This window comes from Aythya ferina (assembly GCF_964211825.1).
Source record: "Aythya ferina genome assembly, chromosome: 7".
In the NCBI taxonomy this organism is placed as follows: domain Eukaryota; kingdom Metazoa; phylum Chordata; class Aves; order Anseriformes; family Anatidae; genus Aythya; species Aythya ferina.
In genome coordinates, this window is record NC_140302.1 from 22,368,561 (window position 1) to 22,391,660 (window position 23,100).

Consider the following 23,100-nt stretch of genomic DNA (forward strand, 5'->3'; position numbering starts at 1 on the left):
CCACCTCCTGACATCAGAAAAACAGTGACTGAAGAGCTTCAGGTGTATATTGCAAGGTTTTATATTTGGAAACTATGCAAATAGAGTTCCTGACTCATTCTAATCCAAAACTAACATATACTGGGCCTGATTTTTGTAATTTCTATAAGTAGCTTTTCGACACTCTGGTGGCTAAGATGTACATTTGAGAAGTGGGAGTGATAGATTTGAATTTTCACAAGCAAAGAACAAGAACCTCAGCTGTCTTTGAAGCAGCTGAGACCAATATCCTTTTAAGACCAGTTAAGGACTGGCAGCCCAGTCAGTCCATGGTGTTGGCAGTTGTTAACACACATTCTCTAAATAGTAGTATAGGTTCAAGTCATCCATTCCCACTATGTTCCAAATGTTGTGTTTTGGGTCAGGCCTATGTTCATGTAAGTCAAACTTGGACTTAGGAAAGAGGGAAAGCTGATTCTCTGGAACCTCTATATTAGCTGTGTTTTTCTGTCTTTAGCTAGGCCTGTAAAACTCATGGAATTTCCATGGTAAATCCTGAATTGCAAATTCACTAGTGCTAGTAAATCCAATTGGCCTGATTTTAGATGTAGTAATAATAAGACTGAGTTTTCTGATATTCTAGAGTTTGGTTGGAAATACTCTGTGCAGCTGTAACCTCAACTGTGGCTGCATAAAAATATATTAAAAATTGTTTCTGTCCAAGATAGTTATGAAATCAAGTCAGTAGTATTTTGTAGTACCAATAATATTTGTGTACCACATGTGCACTGCTTTATAAATGTGCCATTCAAGATCTGTGTTAAATGTGAAATTAGTAAGCTGTTTGTCCTTGCAATTGTGAAAATAACTTTTTTTTTTTTTTTTTTTTTCTGATAGAGTGGCATAGCTATTTCAAACATTTCCTGTACAAGTTATTTTTTGGTGTACCATCCTGAGTGGTATTGTAAATATCAAAATAAATAATTTATGTTACTTATATCCAGCTCACTTTAGCTAGATTAACATGAAGCAGTAGTACCCATGCTATGCAAATGTGTTTAGCTTGGTATTTATTCCATCTGAAATTTCAATGGTAAAGTATGACCATGCTAAATTAACTTCTATAGACTATATCTCATAGGCCTTCATATTGCATTTAATGTTGTTCCTGAGATTTCTGGAAACATTTAAATATTTTTCATATACAGGCACCTATTAGGAGACCTGTAATAGCAGCTTCTAGAATATGAAATCTGCTTACCCAGAGAGAAGAATTTTTTTTTTTTTCTGATTACTTTTTCTCAAAATCTTTAAAGCAGAGAAAAGGCCGTTGGTTTATTTCCCCTGCTCTTACGGGTTCATTTTTGACAGATCAATATGTAAAATCAGTTATCTTACTAGAATTTTTATACTACCTCCTTCATGCTGTCCTTGATAACCACAATTATCACCATCAGTTTGCTAAGCTTGCAAATGTGCAGGTATTTGTGCTGTACTTCTTCCTACCAATTGTGTCTACCAGTATCTTTAAGAATGCATGGGAGAAAGGACATGACAGTGATATCACTATACAGAAATCTGTACTTTGTTAGAATGTGTTCTAACTAAATTGCAAAGAGCATTAACTTCTCCCCCCTTGCTTGCTTAGCCTTTTACTAACTCAATGCTTAAGAAAAACTGTCTGAGAAAGGCAAGAACTACTTTTGGTTTACAGCTGCAATATCTGGAAAAGGAAAGAGAAATTCTTGCTCTTTTGAAGCAAAGTATGTTAATGACAAATATATCACTTATGGGTATGGGAGGTTTCATTTTAATAGTTAAATTAGTTGATAATCTACAGAAACATTTTTACCTCTGAATTTAATTATAGCCAAGATATACAGGCTGCTATTTTGAGAATGTGTTGTTTTGTTTTGTTTTGTTTTCTTCTTTCATGAAGCAGCAGTGGAAAACAAGGGCAAAAAATCCAAACTGACAAATCATTAAATCATAGTTCTATCAACTTCCATTTATAGCAAGTTTTGATGTGGTGAAAGTCAGTGTATGCAAATGGAAATTACCCCAGTGTGAAAACAGGGAGCCTGATTTTTTTCATGTAATCATTCCCATCAGCCATGAGCCAGCAGTGTGTTGTAATGACAGCAGGTCAGAGCATCACATGTGCGTTGTTTCTAATACTATATCTCCTAAAAGAAGTCCTATTTATGCCTATGGTGGCATATTTACTCATTTCTGCCAGCTAAATAATATTACTAAACTACTGCTTTTTAAACTCCTTGCTGACAAAAATTCTGAAGCATTTAAGATTAGAACAAGTTGCAGATAATTTTTTTCTCATCTTTTTGCTGTTCTAAGGATACAAACTCAAGTCATTGTTTTTTTTCCAGTAAAGTACAAGTGATAATTAAAGAGATTGTGTATAGGTGTGAAGTTTTATACTGAGTGTGAGTTTTATACTGGTAAATGTCTAACAATGTGTATTTCACAAAAAGCATTTGCTAATCAAACCGACATAATTTTGAACAATTCTAGCTCTATCTTTATCATACATGTATAATAATAATACAAAGAAAAGGGAGCCATGAAGTATTTTACACTCAAAGTGTGACTTTTCATAAAATTAGCATGATAGTTTTGGATTCCTAACACCTTCCCACTCCAAAATCTACCTGTTTACTGCATTGAAACTGACCCTGTTTACATAAAGGTTCCAGTATCTTGGCTTGACACATTTTTCAAAATAACAAAGCCTTATAAATGTGCTCTATCTCCTCCCACCATGTCTACCACTATCTTTAAGAAGGCATTGGAAAAAGTTGTGGCGTAGAAATCACTACACAGAAATCTATACTTTGTTAGAATATGCTTTACTTAAATTGCAATGTATACATGATTTTTTTTTTTCATATAGCCTACATTTTGCATAACTGCATAGTATTTAAAGCCTTATAAACAACCCATAGCAGGGTATACATTGCAGGAGAGATGACAGTTTTGTTGTTGTGTTTGGATTTTTAGCTTAAAGTCATTTAAAAATAGTTAATAGGATTTCATTTTTCACCCTGTTTTTTAAACCATGATAAATTTCCCCATTAAAGTTCTGTGACATTCTCTTATGACAGTACATGAAATTGAGTGACATAAGCCTCTGCCCTCTGGTGGCAAAGCAAGTTGGTGAAGTAAGCTAACAATGAACATAACATAACTCTGTAAGATGGTAAAAAATGCTAAGGGCTCAGCTCTGCAGTCACTGAAATTCCTGTCTGCTCTCAAAGTTCCTTAATAGAGCTAGGCCCAGGGGGAGATAATGACTGGCCTTTTTGATTCAGTGCTGCCATTCAAATTCTGCTTTAAACACAAGTATTTTCAAAGAAAAAGGGAAGTCACCATGCCATGTTGATGAGCAAAGCCCTCCTGGCATACCCTCTGCACAAATAGTCAGGTACAGGAATAAGCTGTAAGAGTCCAGTCCAATCTTCTAGAGATACCAAACAGAGTTAACTGAAGGGATATTTAATCAAGACATACTTCAATAGAAATATTAAACAGATACAACTAGTGAATAAATGAAACCATAAGGAGTCTAAGAAGTGTAATCTGGATGTTTGGGCAAGGAATAAGCTTTTTTCTTCTTTGCCCTAGAAGCAAAGTACTTTTCAATGATATTTTCCAAGGCACTTGCTGATTCAGCAAGCTCCGTTTCTTATTTTGAGATTCTGACACAGTTCGTGGGTGGTTCACCATGAAAAGAAAAGGTATAATAATAAGGAAGAAGGGAGGGGCACAGTTGTGAGCAGAAGTAGAGAGTCATGAGAAATCTGTGGAGACAAGCGAAGAAGCTCTGTGTATATCAAAAGTCACAGGAGGTTACAATAAATGAGTGATAATGGTTAAAATTTAGAAGTACAGAAAAACATAGCTAAGGGAGACTGGATGTCAGGTTTTGCTTGTCTGTGCAGAGCTCTCTTCTAATTCACTCTTGGAACCAGATCAGAAGGGTCTTTTTAGCTGCAGTTCAGTATAATAAAAGGCTGAGAGACTTTCTGAGGGAAGAGAAATGCATAAGAAATCATGTGTTTAAAAAAATAAACTCAAGGATCAGCAAGCAGAAAAATAAGCTTAGGCTAAGTATAATATTGTAGTAATGTATTTACTGTCCTGGAACTTCATGATATAAATTAAGCTCAGATCTGAAGTACAGCAACGGGTTTTGTTCTGATCTTGTGTTCAGTGCATTAAGAACAATGTGACATTCACTTAGCAGCTGATTGGTCTTGCTGTAATGGTAATCTGTACGGATTTAAGGGTCTGTCTGTTGCCTAGTTTTTGAGCTCAGTAGTGCAAAGATCCCTCAGATGTCTTAATGATAACAGAGTACTATGATGTGCTACATATTTAAATTCTATCAAGTATATTCACCATAAATACCACCATAAATAAACCCATATGATATTCAGACTTCCAAAGAGCAACTGCCTGTAAACACTGTAGTTCAAAAGAAGAAGGGGGGGAAAAAAAAAAAAAAAGAAAAAAAAAAAAAGTAAAAATAATAAAGTAAAAATGTTTGAGTTTGTAAAACCAGAAAAACAATGTAATAGCATCTCTCTGCCTATAACATGCTATGTACTGAATGTCCTAGCCATCCTGTTGATCTGAGAGTTTGTCACGAAAAAACAACAAAAGGCAAGAGGGAAGACAATGGAGTTTTTGCCATGTGTTTGGCAGAACCTCAGCTTTGGTATTTCTGCAGCTGTCTGTAATGGAAGGCACCCTTAAAGTGGGGAAATGCAGACTTTTCCATAAAGTGGATCAAAGAGCTGTCAGGGAATAGTAGCTCTCACTTAGCAAATAGCATAGAAAATGGAGGGCCCTTCTGTGAATGGAAAGGGAATGTGGAAGACATGCCATGATGGAGTGGTCTGCCACAGATTAAAGCACACGAGGCCCTAGCTGATAGAGTAAAATAAAGGGTGAGAGTGGGTAGGAAAGCTGCAGAGAGGGGTGAATGGGAGAACAGGGGAAAACCAGGAATTACTGGTGTCTGCAGTGAATTTGGCTTTACAGAAACTATTAGGGTTATTGCTGCCTAATGCATTTAATTGAAATTTTAAAAAGAAACATTGCAGATTGGCATCCATGTAGCTTTGAGCATATTTGTTATTAAATCCCACTTCTTCATGTCCTTTATGTACTGCTACCATGAGCAGACAGCCTACCATTTCCCAAACATCTGCTTTGAAAGACTTGTGAATATTTGCTTACAGTAGCATGTATTTAACATTTAAGCACTTTCAGCAACTCTTTGAAACAATTAGCTCATAATGAGCAGCTTCCATGCTAGCAAACTGTACTAAAATGCTTATTAGAAGCTTTAAAATATTAAGATTCTGACTTTAACAAGAAAAAGGCCACACAATCATCAGCGCACTCTGGGGAGTCATTTTGAGGTGTTGTTTCTACAAAGGAGAAAATAATTGCTGCAAGGAAATTCTATTGCACTGTATGTTTTTGTGCCAGGACAATGCCTCAAGGTACATCAAACCCTGAGGTTTGATACATGCAAAGGTACATACAAAGATACATACAGGTACATACAAAGCTGAGTTCTTTGTATAGATTCCCAAAACATCATATAAATGGAGCTTTGACATGATACATCACAAAAGTTCTTTGGAATTTTCTTGGGCTTTTTCACGAACATATATCTCACTTCCTCCATCATCAGGGTCAAGGGTGCTGCCTTGCCTGCATAGCTGTAAAGTTTGACAAGATACTCAAGCATGGAAAAAAAGGGAAGACAGGAAAGTACTTCCTGATACCAGCTGTTTTTGAGAAGGGGGCTCACAATGAGGTTTTGTTACAGGGGTAACTTGGCTCAAGAGTAGGGTTTTTCCCTTTGTTTATTGACCACAGAATAGTGTGGCCATTATATGAGATCTCTGACTTCTTGAAGCTGTCCTTGAAGATTCAGCAAGCCTTCTTTGTGGAGATCCCTCCTAGAGAATCCAGGAGTACAAAATAAAAGACAGATTAAGGTTCATTTGTGGAGTTTGAACTTTCTAGTTAGCTGAACCACAAGACAGAAATAGAAACAAATCAAAAAATACTCTCTCTCCTTCTTTCCCCTAAACTTTGGGACTGATTATTTTTGCCTTGAGATGTGAACTCATCTTATCTAAATTACCTTAATCTGTAGTTTGTAACTCTGGGTCACTGCAAAATGGAAAAAAAATCTGAAAAGAGGCTTATCTTAGATCATTTCAACTATTTTATTAGAGGTATTTTTTCACATCAAATATGCATAAGAGGGAGTTATTGTAACATTGTTACAAATTTAGAAAGCAACAATGCTAAGAAAAATATATGGAGTGCATGTGCATAATTGTTATAAGCCTGTTTTAAATTATGATTATTTTTTTAAACCATACCTTTACGTGCTTAAAGGTAAATATAAATTTTCAAGACCTCAGTGACTTGGAAGCCCATCTAACTGTATGTCTGTTGTGCTTTTATTGCTGCAATTATCAAAGAAGATTTTATAACAGCATTTCAATTGTGTTTGAGCATGAACGAAAAAGGAAGGTACTTCTGAATATCTGCACCCCAGGTTTTTTCTCTAAATTATTTTAATTCCTTCTTCATAAGTGGAGTATCTTTCAACAGCACAGAATATGGGACTGCAATTTATATATATAAGAAACAGAGAAACAAGATATATAATGCTGGAGAAAAGTGTCTAAGTCGCAGGCATAAGACTACTGAAGTCATGGCAAAAATTGCATTGTGTTAGTAGGAGCACTGAAGCTACCTCTCAATGAAGTGACCTATCAGTCAGATTAATGGTCTTGAGTTTCCACATCCTATTAGCAGCAGTATTATATAAGATTCTTGAATTCTCAAGAAAACAAGATCTGATTCTGGATAGAATTACTGTGTAGGTGTAGAGACGTTTGGATCCAAGGTATTTAGGATAAGTGTATAACCAGCAAGGATGCATCTCAAGCCCTTAACAGTAAACAAAGTTCTATACTGGAGAATCTTTCTTCAGGATTAGCACACTAATAACTTTTGTGATGAACAGAATGGCTGAAAACTTGTTCTCATTTCAGAAAATGATTAAACTCTCATTGAATATTTCAGGAAATGTTGGGTACAAGTACCAAAGTGGGACACTCTGTTATAGAATACTATGATCTCATACCTGTTGTTAAGGTTTTGAATGATTTTCATCAAGTAAATAACAGAAGTGACTTAACATTTGCAGAAGCATGAACAAGGTTTATTTCCTATTTTGTCTAGAAAGCTGTGTAGCCTTACAAAGGACATTTATTCATTCTGGACCTCACTACTACATCTGTAATACCCAAATAATAAGCTCTTTGCTGCTCTTGACTATCTAGAGTATCAGCTCTTCATTGCTTGCAACATCTCATACTATGGAACTGCACAGATATAGTGTTAGTACTGTTCTGTGATAATCTACGTAATTACCATAATTGCTCATTGTATTCTGTGCATTTTAGTAATATTCTAATTGCTGCTATGTCCTTGAAAATGTCATCTTTCTGGTCATTATCAACAGTCAATAGATGTTCTTTGCATCATAATTTATATTATCATATTAAAGAAAAATTTCAATTTCTCATTTGCTAACTTGGCTATTTTTATTTTTTTTTTGAAAAAAATCTACTTTCTAGGGTTTTTTATTTGTTTGTTTTTTAAGTTTCTGTTTTAAGTTTCTAAATATTGCATTAGATGGTAGTTTTCTGTACATCATGAAATTAACATCTATGAATAAACTTTTGTACTGGGTCTGGCTGGGACTTTCCCTGCAGCAGCCCATACAGTGCTATGCTCTGCACTTGTAGCTAGAACAGCAATGGTATCACACCAGTGTTGTGTCTACTGCTGAGCAGTGTTGGCACTGCATCAGGACTCTCTCTAACTCTCCTAGGGGGTGGGCAAAAAAGTGAGAAAGGAACATCACCAGGGCAGCTGACCTAAACCAACCAAATGGATATTTCATACCATATGATGTCACACTCAGCAATAAAAGGTGGAAAAAGGAAGAAGAGGTGAGGGGTGGGCTATCGTTGTGAAAATGTCTGTCCTCCCAAACACCGGCTACATGAGTTGAGGCCCTGCTTCAAGGACATGGTCAAGTATTGCTCATTTGTGGGACTAATTTCTTTCCTCTGCACTTATACACAGCTACTTGTTTTGTTTTTCCCTTTCCCCCTCCCCCTTTTTTCCCTTTAGTTAATTAGTTTAATTAATAATAATCTGTCCTTAATAATTATTTTTTCCCCTTTAATTAACTCAATACATGAGTTGTTCTTTCCTTTACTTCTTCCCCTATTCTTCTAATGAAGGGGAGTGAGAGAACAGTTATGGTGTTCAGCTACCTAGCACGGTAAAACCACCACAACTTTACAAAATGACCCAAATTAGAACTTGACCAAAATGTCGCATGAATATACCTACTTTCAACTTTGGTACCTGCTTCCACAGCAGACAGTAAAAAAAAAAAAAAAAAAAAAAAAAAAAAAAAGGTATATCTTGGATCCCCAATGATAAATGACTGTGCTTACATTTTGAAATCTCTAGAATGTCTTCTATGAAATTTTCTGAGTAAGAGTGTGGCAACTGTTTCTTGGAAGCAAACACACACACACACATACAAAAGGTTAAAGAGCATTCTTTTATTCTATTTAAAAACAGCAAAATAAAATGACTAAAGACAATTTTTAGGAGGGTTTTTGTTGTTGTTGTGCTCCTTTTATCTTCCTTGTATAACAGTACCCAAAGACCGTTAATTATATAAAATATGGTTCACAAAAAAAGGTTTGCTATACCAAACAAGATTTTTTTTTAAAGTGCTCCTGCTTGTGGTGTCTTGTATACTGGATATTGAGTATAAGAATATTTTTAAGCAGTTGAGTACCTGTAGTTGCCACGTCATCATCTGCTAGCTTTTGAAATTACAATCCACTCTGAAAAATTAGGTTCCAGGTTTGCATAGGTTGGAAACGTCAGAATTTAAGACACATTTAAATCTTTGTAATTATCTCTACCTGTAGAGTTAACATACAATTAAGTCAATCTACAAAAACTTCTGAGGCAAATTGTTCCACTATTTTCTGTGTTCAACTGCATAGTAGCCTTTGCCTACAAAGCATCTTGTCTTAATAACATAGGCTTTATTTTGCTCATATGCCTTTTGTTTTCTTTTTAGGTCATTAAGTTGTACCTAAAACCACAGGAATACAATTATTTTTGTGTTTTGTTGTTGTATGGTGTTGGGATGGAAGAAGGTCTAATTAAGCAACTCTCCACTGTTACACACAGTGGTGAAAGAATTGACTGTGACATGAGTTATGTATCCTAAAATTAAGGCAAGGTTGTTCAATAGATTAGGTGTATTATTTTAGAGCAAAATCTGCAACAAAAGATAATTAACACCAGAAGAGCACAGATACCATTATTTTCTTATAGAAATAATACAAATGCCTTATTTTAGTTATTCCTTTTTTGACAGGTATGTTAAGTTGTTCTTTTAATGTCAATCTGATCTTTTAAAAATTAATATCATTATTGAATAAGCTTCTTTGATAGGTTAAAGTCCAAAAGAAGTAGATTCTGTTTAGCTAAAATGTCCCACGGTGCTCTGATGTGTTAAAGTGACCCAATTACTGTATATACTTACCAAGGAAACTTCTAACTGAAATATCAAAATCTATCCTAAATAATCAGCAAACTAAATGAAGCCAAGGGCCATCCTTTGTTTTAATTACCATAATTTCCTCAATGTCTCACTTATAAAAAGTGTGTATTTCCTTGTTCACCTCTTGTCTTATTTCCGTAGTTAGGCTGTTTCACGCAAGGACAGTTTGCTTCAGACACTGATTTTGATTTTGTGATGCAAATTTTTAAACACTTCAGTCAAATGTTTTCAATTTCCTCTGTCATGGGTCAATGGCAAAGACTCCATTGACTTCCACAAATGTAGGAGCAGATGTGAAGGGTCGACTTCATGATACATGTGTAAACAAATGAAAATGTTTTCCACAAGAAAGCCAACTTTAAGATGCCAAGAACTCTTAACTTATAACAAGTTTTTTTGTTGTTGGTGGTTTTTTGTTTGTTTGTTTGTTTTTTTCTGCCAAGGTCTTCAGCTGTTGAGGCCATGGAGCAAAACTGCTGATTTTTACAAAATTAATTAAATGGCTATCAACCCAGCCAAACATATAGAAGAAATTTAAATTGTTTTAACTTTACAAATATGGAAAGGAAAACTAGAGAAAACACATAAAAGATAGAGTGAATAGAATAAAGATATGATTACTGTTAACAACCATCTATCAGCCTGTTTCACTAGTATGGTTGATAAGACTTCACATTTTCCTTTAAAATAGGGGATTTACCCTGTTTTTGCATTAATCTCTTCTGTGTCTTTTACTGTCATCTCTTAAACCACAGTGAATTTTTTAACTGAGAAGAGGATAACGACTGTTCTGTAATGTCTGGGTAAATCAAATCTCCATCTAACATCTTCTGAGCATTTACATGAATAAAGGTTGGTTTAAGTACTACTTTCATGAAAACAAACAACCAAAAAATTGATAGCATTTTTCTTAACAGACTAATTTGTTCTCATTTTCCTGCTTATGAAAAACAGAGAAAATCATTTGTCACAAGGCTAAACTGGAATTGTGCCCTATTCAGTAAAGCTGTATGTATCCTTTTCATGGACCTTACAGAGGGCCAAGTACAGTTCTTCCAGTATGATCCTAGAAGTTCATGGGTCACCCTCTGTCATTTCCTGCATTCCTAGCTTCTCTTCAAGGTAGATACAGTTACTCAGAAAACCTGACATGGTTCACAGAGTTTGGTTTCCCATCATACAAGCACACGTATCTGCCATAGTTGTTTTAGGAGAAATAGAAGAACACATCTACTTTCCTCCAAACCTCTGTGTGACATGATGTCCTGCAGTGCTTCCAAAATGGATCAGTGATATCAAGGCAAAGGCTATCCTGTAAATTATTTTAACATAGGTATATTTCTTTACCCTGGTTGTAATATGCTTTACCTGAACAATCTGCTGGAACAGATTGTTGGGCAGAAGATTTTTAACCATGCTATCTAAGCTCTGTTCAGAACAGATCTAAGAATAAATGAAAAAATCATAATCATCTCATAAATTATCTACATGATTATTTCTACTATTGTCAAAGAACAGATTAAGGAAAAATTCTATCATAGATGGATTTAATGAGCCAGTTAAGGTTATACAGTATTGCCACTGCAATCAGACTGACAGTATATAAAATACTTTTCTATTAATATTTTTTGAAAAGAAAAAGCAGTTTTGCAACAATACAGACTGTCTAACCATTCCATGAATCTTTCATTGCAAACTGAACATACTGTTTTAAATCCCTCCCTTTGAAATTATTATTGCGCCTGGAGTTCAACAGTGTAGTAGATGATTACTAGTCCAAGAGTCAGGGGGCTGAAATTCTGTACCAGTTGCTTCAGAATACAGGAGCTTAGTATATTATGAATGGCTATTTATGGTTTGTATACCCTGGTTGTGATTGTGCCATAAAAACTGACAGGTTTCTATTCTGATTTCCAATCTAGTACTGAAATCAGTAGTGAGGGTCAGTTTCCTTCTTGATTTGACAACCTTTGCAGAATTACTGTAGATTTAATGATTGGCAACTATAAACAAAAAGGAAATAAATACATAGAGGAGTTGTGTTGACACACTGTAGTATGTAAAACTATTGATGTAGCATGGAAGATAGATTTCACTGAAGTCAATGGGAATTTTGTTACTGGGTTCCACATTGCCAACATTTCAGTGTCAGTACATAGAGTTTGGCTATTTTTACCTCGGATTAGCATACAGTTCATCTGCTTTCCTACCCTTACTCTCTTATTTTCCTCTCTTCCTACTCTCCCTACCTTCTTACCTCTCAATAGTTCCTGTTCTGTATCTGCTGCATCTGCCAGGCAGTTAAATTTTAAAATAGCTTCTTCCCTTTGAAGTGCTAATGCTAACACTGCTATTTCTATAACAAGTAACATCACTGACTGTTGTGGTTTGCTTTTACTTTTTATGTATTTGCATGTGCATTTGTATGTGTGTTTTTAACAGCAATAAAATAGAAAAAAATAAAGGAAAAAAAAAACTCCTAATTAAGTTTTCTAAATAAAAGTTATATCCCAGCTGCTCCACCTCAGGCTGTGATCTTGTCAGATCTCACAAGCTAAGCAGGTCAAACTTGGAGAGTAATTAGATGGGAGACCTCTGAGGAAAAACCAGGTGCTGTATGTGGTGGCACTGAAGATTCAATAGCTGCCACAGTTCAATTTCAGTAAGTGTTAAAACATTGTTTATGTTGTTCTTTCTTCATTCACTCTCAGTGGCCATTAAATACAGTAAGTCAGTATGTAACCGCCGTTACTGAAAATCTTAATACTGCTTATTGCCAGAAGGTAGGAGGATGCTCTTGGACAAAGGACGTCTTTGTACATACTCTCCTTTTGTAGTCTTCTCCAACCATCTGCTAGTATCCTAGATAGGAAAATAGATGAGCTATACATTGGAGACAGAGGACTGGACTTTCAATCACATCCAGTCATGGTATTCATGTTTTTTTTTAACAGCCTGAATTGTTTTATGTGTTAAACGCTTAAGAAATTACTGTTTTCTTCTTCATGATGTTTTCTTTCTGCTGTTGAATAAAATACATATGTGCATGTTTATTTTAAACATCTATTCTCTACCATATTTACAGTAATCATAATCTGCCCTAGTGTGGCCTTTATACAATATCATGTACTGTTATGTAGCAAAATACAAATAAAAAATCATTTCATACTTGGGTGTTAACCTTAAAGAGTTTAGGAGTCCTTGCAAATCTCCTGTGAGATTTAGAAAGCTCAGAGATGTCCATTTTAAATATTTATATTTCGTTCTTCCACACTGTGTATGTTTCATTCATGAATGTGTTGCATCTTCCATGTAAATCATTTCATTTATTTCCAGGTATAGGAAAAAAAAACAACACTGATTAATAATGAAGTCACCAGTTATGTGTGCACTAAGGAAATAATTTCTGCTATGTAGATTATCCTCAAGATTTGCTATGGAAAAGATAATCTGATAAAACAGTTTACTGCTTTGTATAAATCAGGAATGTGTGAGTATGCTTCAGTGGGTTGAACAGTGGGACAAAGTGGGCTTGTCCTCTTGCAAGGCTTTCTTTGAGTTGATTCTGTTTGTTTGCAAGGAACGATAAAATTCTATTTCCTGGAACAAAGCAATGGGATATTCCTTCACCAGTTGCTCTAAGCCACAGACAGTCATTCCACTGCCCCAAAGGCTCTGTCCTTCTCTAAACTTTTTTCAAGGCTCCAGGGGCAAATTCAAAACATACCTGGTTACATTTTCTCTTTCTTTTTTTCCTAGACTTCCTAGAGAGGGTGGTGTAGGTGTCCTGAGGAGGTTCTAAGCACCTAAATCTTCACACAAAAAAAAAAAAAAAAAAAAAAAAAAAAAAAAAAAAAAAAAGTTGTTAATTCCCAACTTTTTCCTGCGTATAGGAATGCCTTTTTGATTTAGCTACTCTTTGTGGTCTTTGAATGATAGCTAGATATACCAGTTTCAACTCCCAAAGTATAAATTATTCCTACAAACACCTTAAAGAAAGGTGTTCCTTTGAAAACGGGAGGTGGGAATTGCATAAGTCAATTAATAACAATATATATTTTTATATACAAGATTTATCACTTTAATAACAGTATGCGTATTTATACCTGAGATTTATCGCTCTCTGTCACACAGCTTTTTATTGTGCCCAAAGGCTGGTCAAAAGGGGGGGTGAGAGGAGGGAGGGGGGGAAGGTGGAAGGAGGGGAGAATATTCCCACTAGATGGAGGAACTATTGATAGGGATTGATCTTTCTTCAGTGCAGTCCTGTTTCTAAAAAGTGACATAAAAAAATCCCATTTCCAGAAATTATGCATATGGAGAAAGCTTCATTTTTCAGAGATCCAACCTATATCAGTCTTCACCAGCAGTCCAAAACTTATCCAAGTTTTCTCCAAGGTACCTGTTCTTTGGCTTTAATTTGACATTAGCTCCTTTTTTATATATTGGCTGTGTCTGCATGTTTATGTCCTCCATGTTTAGCCCCTTTTTGTTTCACTTGTATTTATTTCCTTCTTAAAACAGCAAAACCACTCCACCCACTTCATTCGCATTCTGAGCTGGCTTTTCCAAGCTTTTGTTTTGTACATAGATGTGTAATTGTGTTTGGGGTTTAGAGACTACAGTCATTCCAGCTACTTGTTTCTGCAAAGGAGCATAATGACTTCTTACATCTATCTTAAATGAAGAGGGACAGCTATACCCAAGAGCTGCAGTGGGGTTTATCTGACATAATTTTACAGCATTATAAACCACATTACAGCTGAAACTTCAGGACCAGCAAACCAGTAAAGGTCTTGGTTCAGCATTATGGTGTAGTGAGTTTTCCTTCTGGTGATGTCACATCTGTTGTGCCAGAAGCAAGAAATGCATCGAGGTTTTGAAGGGCATCTGCAATGCCATCTTTGGCTAAGAAGGTTGTTCAGAGTAGGTGTACTACACACATCAGTCCTGTGTGCAACGTACCCTGGCTGTGTAGTTAGTTTTGGAATGTTTTCAGGGTAAGGGAACTACAAAACCAATTTTAGATACAGTCTGCTCTGAGTCTGCAGAAGGTAAAATTCAGATGGACTAGTAATTTGGGGTGTTATTGTCTTTTGGATTATCTTAATCCTTGCTCTGAGTATTCATTCACCCTTCCAAGTCACTGTGCTTTCTTCTGTTTACTGCATCTGGTTATCCAACCTAGTGCAGTGCAAGGGTCTTATAAGTGAGGATATTTCAAATCAAAGACAAATTTAAAAATCAGAAATAGAGTATATAGTAACATGTTTCAGCTTCAAAAAATAACTACACTTTCTTGGAATGCCCTCAGTAATCCTTCAGCAGATGCCAAACCCTGAGGTTTCATATGATAAAGTTTGTGTAAGTTTTATGTAAATTGAAATTCATATTTGTCTACATAATTTCACTTTGTTATAAAGCTGCAAAGAAAATGTCTGCAGAACAAGGAAATGTTGAGTCATATTCACTCCAAATGAACACTAGTGACTTGAGTACAGAAAGATAGATTTTCCCCATTATTTGTCAAATGTATAATTCACTTTAAAATTAATTGAAAATCAGGGAAATTATACCCTTTATGACTTGAGTTTTAGTCTGTGCTTCAGACTGAAATAAACACTCAATCATGGCTCAACTGAAACCACAGTTTCTGTGTAGTGGTCAGAATTACTCATAAATCTGACTTCGTGAACCTTAGTGGATGAATAACGGTGACCAGAATTTGAGTATTGAGTCTTGAATCAAGCAAATGTCATATGGCCTTCAGGACAGGAATATTTCAGATAGCTGTACTATTATAATTTGTTTTAATTTTACCAAATCAGGATTAATTCTGTCTTCCTTCAATACAATTAATTTTCCAGAAGAAATCTAGAAAACTTCTGATGTTTATATTTTCATATTAGCTACTTTATTTAGGGATTTCATGTCAAATACAGTGAATCCTCAAAGAAAATTCAGTGAGTGAAATCCTAGCCCTGTTGAAGAAAAATAGCATAATTTCTTCGAGTTTTATGTTATCAAGATTTCGACTAAAGTCTTTGGCAGAGATGTGCCGCCAAGAACAAATGTCTGGATGTGGCAGCACTGAAACTCTGAGTGATCTGCAATGTTAACACAGATATAACTTGAAACATTCCCAGTGAATCTGCGTCCAGATAAGTTCAGGTGCTGCAATTGGAACTACGTATCCAGATTTAATAAATCGGTCTCTCTTATAATACCAGCAAGGCATCAGAAAGGATGTTAATTATCTGTTAGAATTAGAATTAGTTGTACTTCAATTAATAAAAACAATAGAACAGATCCAGTGTTTGACGTTTTGAATACTTTTTTTAGGTACATAGCTACACAGAAGTCATCAAGATGACTCATGAATGAAATTGCCTATGCAATGGAGTTCTGTGGCAAGGAATCTGGAGAATTTCCAAAAATACTTAGAACAGGTGGAAAGCACTGAAAATAGGTCTTTTCTCTTTCCTAATTGGCCATGTGGATTTTATTTTGAGTCACGGTCTTAAGCTATTTGTAAATAGGAGATCTAGCACAGCAGAGACACTACATGTAGACTTTCTCACCTTGCTAGCCATATGTGTTCTTCATCTCTAGCCTTTCAGTATCTCTATACCTTTATTCCTGTCTCTCAAACATATGACAATTGATCCACTACCTCATTAAACACCTATGCTTTTTCTAGAGTTTCATGCTAGATGTCCCGAAGCAGACATTTCTATATAGACAATTATTTAATTGGAATAGATGAAAACTAGCACAAAAATTTTTAGATGGATAAGGAGCTTCAAAAGAAAGACAGATTGTGCTGAAAAGAGAACTGTATAACATGGAATTTCATAGAATCAGTCTTATTATTTCAGTATCCCTTAATAGTTTTACTAGTAATCTTAGAAAAAAAAAAGAAGAAGAAAGAAAGAAAAAGTGATATTTACTGTTGATTCCCAACTTGCCAATAACACACACATGATATTGAAGCCAAGAAATGGTGTTATATTATAAGATAACAAACGTCATCATTATGAACTAGAGTCTAACAAAAATGTTTGGTATGATTTGGTAGTTTGTGAATCTGAAGTCAAACATCATGAGAAAAAAATATCATTAGTGCTGAGCACAGAGAAACTATACGCTATCTGCACTGGAAAGTCATGAAAGAAGGCCAATGCTATCTGCATCAGTGTTTAAATAAAGATGAGACACTTGATGGCTATTATGCATGTTACTTAGAGTTCAGAAGAATGGCATGTAAAAATCTGTCCGTCAGTGTTTAAGATACACTAAATCAAACTGTAATAGGTTACAAAGGTCATTGGGGATATAGAGAACTTGCTTTATGAAAAGAGATTAGAAGAGGATCTGGCTGAATTAAATAAAAATTGTATTTTATATAAATAAATCAAATGGTGTACAGGAGAGAATATCACTTAAAGATGTGATAGAGAGAAAAAAATTAGATGATTTCTAGTCAGAGGAGTGATGTTCAGGAACTGCCTTCAGTTGGAACAGTGAAATTAACTGATTTTAAAATAAATCACTGGATTATAGAAGATATATAGAAGATAATATATTTTGCTGAAAATCAGAGTTTTAGCTTGGTGATTCAAAGTTTTACTTGAGGGTTTGTTTTTTTTAATTACCTTTTTGTGCTAAAACTGATGTAATTGTATGAAAAATTTGATTCTGACAAACTTTTTTTTTTTTTTTCCCCAATAAAAACAGACAGAACAGTTCCATTTAATATTATTTAATGATCTTGGAGCACCAGTAATAAATACAAAGAAGTAATACAGTGACTATAGCTAGAAGCCATCAGAAAACAATAAGGAAAATGAAAATAACACGATAAACAGACATCAGATTAAAAAAAAAAAAAAAAAAAATCATCAAAATATTAATCCAGGACACAAGCTTTACAAACTTCTAAAGACACACTTCAGAATTGGCTTTACCTGGGTTCTTATTCTAAAGGAAGAATGACTTGCAATACAGGGGAACCCTCAGAATTACTTCTATAAGAGTTCAGAAATGTGAAGAAAATGTGAAACGTTTGAAAAAGAGGGCAATTAAGTTCTTTACTTTACAAGAGGCAAACAAATATTATGAAAAAAAAAAAAAGAAAAGAAAAGAAAATTGAGCTGTAATTCTCAAGTGTTATTGTGCCAAATGTGTAGTCTAACTGCAATCACTCAAGTATGAAACACAGAGATTTTAGTCCTGCTATAAGTGCAAATTACAATGCAACCTCAGCTGTGGAGTAGCAAGTAATTACTCTTTTGCATGCAAGTAACACAAAATCTACAGCATAATGGGAAAGGAAAAATAACAATAACACGTTATGGAAATGAAAATTTTCCACAGAATGGCTCCACCTTTCCATCATATATTCTGTTCCTTTCTCCTTACACAGCTTTAATCCTCATTGTCTATGATTATCTAACTAAGGACTTGTGACAGTTTGGGGGATCTCTCTACGTACAGCTTATGAATTCTGTTTGATACTTGGTTATCTCTATATATAGCTGTGTCAGGTCAAAAATAGTTTGCTTCCACAAGAGGTGACAGAAGAAAATTTTGCTCTTGGCACATGATCAATAAAGAATTGGTAATCTCCTATTGAAGTACAATTCCTTGAAGAAGGAAGATGCTACCAGGTAGGCAGACCAGGTTTATAGATGAGGTGAGGAAGTAGTAAATCAGTGCTAAATCATGTTCTACACAAATTTCATTGCTCGATTAGGGAGCTGCCTACGAAGTGAGGAGGCTGGAAGAGCAAGTGTCTCCTTGCTGTTGTAGACTTAGTACATCTGGTAGTGAGCATCAGAGGACTGCTGGACTTGCAGGACTTCCACCTTTTTGTGGAATGGAAAAATAAAGTCAGAGACACGCAAGTGGGTTCCTGCCTAGAGCGGTACGTTTCTCGTGGCAGTTCGCATAGCAGCTGTCTGTCCGCCTTAAAAGCCGAGCTGTTGCTTGCTTAACCCTCCATTGGAAACAACTCCAAGTCCAGTGCACCCCAAGTTTAAACAACCGGGATGTGAAGGAATCCAGGGCGCCTCTCAGAGCAGCAGTACAGTGAGAAAGCCCCGTGCCCGGATCGGCGCCGGCTTGGGCGACAAGCTGGTGGCGCCGCTGGCCCGCAGCGAGCCCTCACGCGACTGGCACCGCGCTGCCTGCGGACCTCGGCCACAGCGACCGGCGCGCGGGCTGAGGGGGCGCGAGCCGCGGCCGTTAAACCCCAACGGCTGCCCACGCGAGGGGCGTCCCCCGGCCCCCTGCCCAGCCCCGTTCGGGCGGCGGAATTGGGGATGAACCCCGTGAGAAGGGAGGCTGCCGTGCGCCCTGCCCTGCGATCCGCAGCCCCCCGCCTGCCGCCTCCTCCTCCGGCCGGCGGAGTCGATGCATTAATCATGATGCGGCCGCTGTTAATGCGTTCACGCAGAGCGGGCTGTGCCACCGGCTCGCGGCGGAGCGCGGCGGGCTGAGGGCGTGAGGAGAGCTCCGGAGCCGAGGAGCCGCCGCCGCCGCCAGACGCGCGGAGTCGAGGCCGCGGCCGCACCCGCAGCGCTCTCCATGGCTCCGGAGGAGGTAACGGGAGACACCCGTCGCGCTCCCCGTCCCCCCGGCCGTGAGGGAAGGGGCAGGGCCGAGGGTGTGCGGGGTTGGCGGCGCTGGCCGGGCGGCTTCAACTTGCCGGGCGGGGGGAGGGGGGGGCAGGATCTTACCGCGGGAGAGGCTTCGCCTCGCGTCCCTGAGGTTCCCCCCCTCCGCCACAAGTCCTGCCCGTGGTTTAAAAATTGCTCTCTTGGCATCACTGTGCGGGAGCCGGGCTTACTTTCACCGCCGCTGACGCTGTCAAAAACGTCGTGGCTTCGGCGGTAACAACGCCGAGCCCCCTCCCTCCGCCAGCCTGCCGGGTCACCCGCTCCGCGTGAGAAATTAACCGCCGGTAATCCATTAGCTTCATCTTCCCCACTTACGCGAGAGTGATGAAGAGTTGCTAATTAATTTACACACGAGGAAATTATCTCTGAAGGAAGGAAAAATACCCCGTTGCACCTGCTCCGTCGAGACTTGTCATCTGAATCTGGAGGAGAGCTGTAAATCATGTAAAGTGTTCGCGGTGAAATCGGCTCCTGAGAGCTGTAGGATTATGTATCCAAATGCTGAATTTACAATTCCCACTAGGAAAAGACTGAAACTCAGGTCAGATATAAACTACATCATTTCATTTAAAACTAAACTGTACTTATTTGTTGTAATTCTAAAGGGGATTTTTTCTTTTCTCCTGATTAAATAGAAAGTACTATCAGAGCACGTAATAATGATTTACATGTTATAGCCTGAAATTTCTTGCAGACTTGGAAGTGGTTGGCAGTGTAAGGATGATGCTTTAGTTTCACATATGCCCTCTTATTTTTGCTACACATGGAAAGACTGAGAATAACCAGGCTTTTAAATTTTACTTAGTTTTTGGTATGTACAAAACCATATTTTCTGATATACAGAAGGGAGAGAACTTGGACTAGGGAGACCACAACTTCCATTGAAAAGGCTGATTTTCTCTACCAACTGAAATCTGTGTGATGTCTGCTTTGATTATTTCCATCCTTTGAGAAAACCATTAAAAATGTGATAAGCTGCTTCCACGAATTCTACTTGCTGCCTCTAAGGCAATACTACAATAGTTCTTGACACTTGTCTGTTAAATGAGCTGAACTGGGGAGAACTACTGTTCAGTAGGATTCTTGTTTTTAGGGATATTTATTCCCATGTCAGATATTTCTTGATATATTAGAAAATGTGTGGTTGTTGTTGTTGTGTTGTGTTTTTTGTTGTTGTTGTTGTTTGTTTATTTGTTTGTTTTCAGACTGGTGAGGTCATGTTTTCATATTATAAAAATTCTTTGATTTTTAATTTCTAGTTTAGTTTTATTGCACAAGTGAATTTTGCAATATATGACTAGTTTTGTTGCTGACAAAACTAGTTTGAGGTTTTGTCATTTCAGAACTAAAATATATTAGAGTTAATTACTTTAATACTTTAATATCCCAACATATAATACTGATAATACTGTAAATGATAAATATTATTGTTTTAATTATGTAAAAGTACTAATTTCTAGTTAAAAACATTGCATGTGTTGTAGTTGGAGACTGTACATTGCATTAAATCATGTCATCAGAGTGAAGGAATGAAGGAGGTTGTGTTCTTCAACAGTGGTGGCACATGTGATTTGAAAGTTTCATCAGTTGTAGGCTTATTGTAAAAGTATATGGATACAAGTGGCAGCAGAGGGCTAAACTAATAAAATATACTAAAACTAATAGAGAAACCCAAGAGGTAAGATAGAACATATGAGCTAGGCTAACCACTGAATATGCTTACTTTGAAGACCAGGATGTTTGCAGTGGTTGTCCTATCACTGTTCTACAGCTACAGAATAAGGGAACCAAAAATAAGCATAGGCTGAAAGGAAAGGAAAAAAAAAAAAAAAAAAAAAGACAAAAAAAAAATGTAAAGAAGGCTAGAGAGGTGAGGGGAAACATTTTGAAATTTTGACAGTCTGTCAAATTCATTTTTTCCAGTACTTCATGTCATTGCTGAACTAAGTCATATTCACATATGTAGCAGTTTATGTCATTTAAGGTGGAATCCTCTGTTTAGTCTACCAATTAAATAAGATTCTGTTTTTCTGAATTTAATATAGCACAGAAAAAGAGGTGATAGAGGTCAAATGGCAGTCAGTAAAGGTGGTTTTATCTTTGAATTTGAAACAGGAGAGCAATTTATTTTCTTCTCTGATTCTTCTAATTGAAAATACTATGGCGAGCAGTGGTCCCTGAAGTGGCCAAAGCATACTAAGCAGTAGCCATTTACTGGTCTAAGATAGCACTGCAATAGGAATACTTTTTTTCTTTTTAAACAGCATTGTTCAGGTCACAGTGCTTTAACTATGTAGATTACATGTGAATAACAAGGAAATTCTGAAAAAAAAATAGGGGTTTGACCAACTTCTGTCATAGCTAAAGTTCCCATCGTGTGTAGATTCTGAAGTGAAATTTATGTTTGGCTGCCAAAGTGTGGTTCAAGTTACATCAGAAAAGCATTTGCTTCTTTTCTAATCTAAAATAAAAAAAAAAAAAATCATTGGTCAACCAGAAGGACATTGGGAAATGTGTTTACAGCCACAGCACTTCACTGTGCATACAATAATAACATGATTGTGTTTGATACAATGGATTGCAGGCATGGTGACTTCAGCGAATGATGGACCCGCCTACTTTCTCAATATTTGCAATGGGTTGAGTATGTTTTTCTGTGATGAGACCACAATGCTGAATGTTTCTCAATAGACATGGCTTCAAAAGTTGCTGAATGGATCAGAGTTAGCTGACTGCACCGCTGCTTGATGTTCTCTTAGTGCTATAAAAATAACTACTTGGCCCATATCTGTAGTCATATGAATATACCCTTTCTATTTTCTGTAGCTATTTTTGATTCACTCTTTGGTGCTTGACATAAGAAAACTTTTGAATGGTCAGTGATTAACGTCAAAGCAGTAGGCTACATGGAGGATGATTAAATATATGTCTTAGAATCTTATGTGAGGTTTTCAGACAGCAACATCATTACAGAAAGGATAGTGCCAGGATTTCAGATATATGCATAGAGTACAATCAAATTCCTATTCTGGCTATTTATATAGTAAGCAGAAATCTATTAAACTAGCAAGGATGACAAATATTTAATGAAGACTGAAAGAAGCTGTATCATTTCAGTATGTTTACAATGCACTGTTCTATTTAGTTGCTGATTAAATCTTTCGATCTCAAGGAATCTTGATCTTTCGATCTTCCAGTCATCTACTTTGATGCAATATTCTAGAAAAGCATAAGGTAGAGGTTAAAGTCTTAAGACTGTTTTCTCTTAAAGATGAAAAGTTTGTTTTAGTCCTCTTATAACCCCAATTGAACTTCAGTGGGAATAGTTGGAAGAAAAAACCTGGGAAGGGAGGGGAGCAGAACAGAGAGCAGTTCTTTGCCATACTAATTCAGCGCTGAAGAAGAGGCCTTTTCAGGGTTAGGCAATAGCATTATCTAATCTCAGACATAAGCTGACTACGGTCTACCTTAAAGCTAGTTAAATACTTTGCCCTGTTGCTCTTTCTGGTTAAAAGTTTTGAAACCTCTCTTATAATATGTAGAACTTTCTTCTAACTTCCAACCTAAATATATTCTTTGATTCCTAATTTGTAGTGTCTCAGTTTTATTACTTAAAGACAATTCCTTCTTTTGTGTGTATTCCTCAGTAAATTATAAACATTGATCATGTGCCTTTCATGTGCTAAGATCAAAGAAGCCAGAGCAAGTCTGTCAAGT

At 36.6% G+C, this 23,100-nt stretch overlaps 1 pseudogene across 6 annotated transcripts in view; it reads left to right on the forward strand.

The window, feature by feature from the left end:
* LOC311439799 (heparan sulfate glucosamine 3-O-sulfotransferase 1 pseudogene) overlaps positions 1 to 23,100 on the forward strand; it is a 163,531-nt pseudogene that overhangs the window by 91,490 nt on the left and 48,941 nt on the right. For 3 of the 6 annotated variants that reach the window (XR_014698923.1, XR_014698924.1, XR_014698925.1), the window contains exon 1: positions 19,416 to 19,924. The exons of 1 other annotated variant lie outside the window; for it this stretch is intronic. The product of XR_014698923.1 is annotated as a heparan sulfate glucosamine 3-O-sulfotransferase 1 pseudogene (transcript). Of the gene's footprint in view, positions 1 to 18,946; positions 19,307 to 19,415; positions 19,925 to 23,100 lie in introns of those variants that run through there. 2 more of the 6 variants (XR_014698921.1, XR_014698922.1) reach the window with 2 other exon arrangements.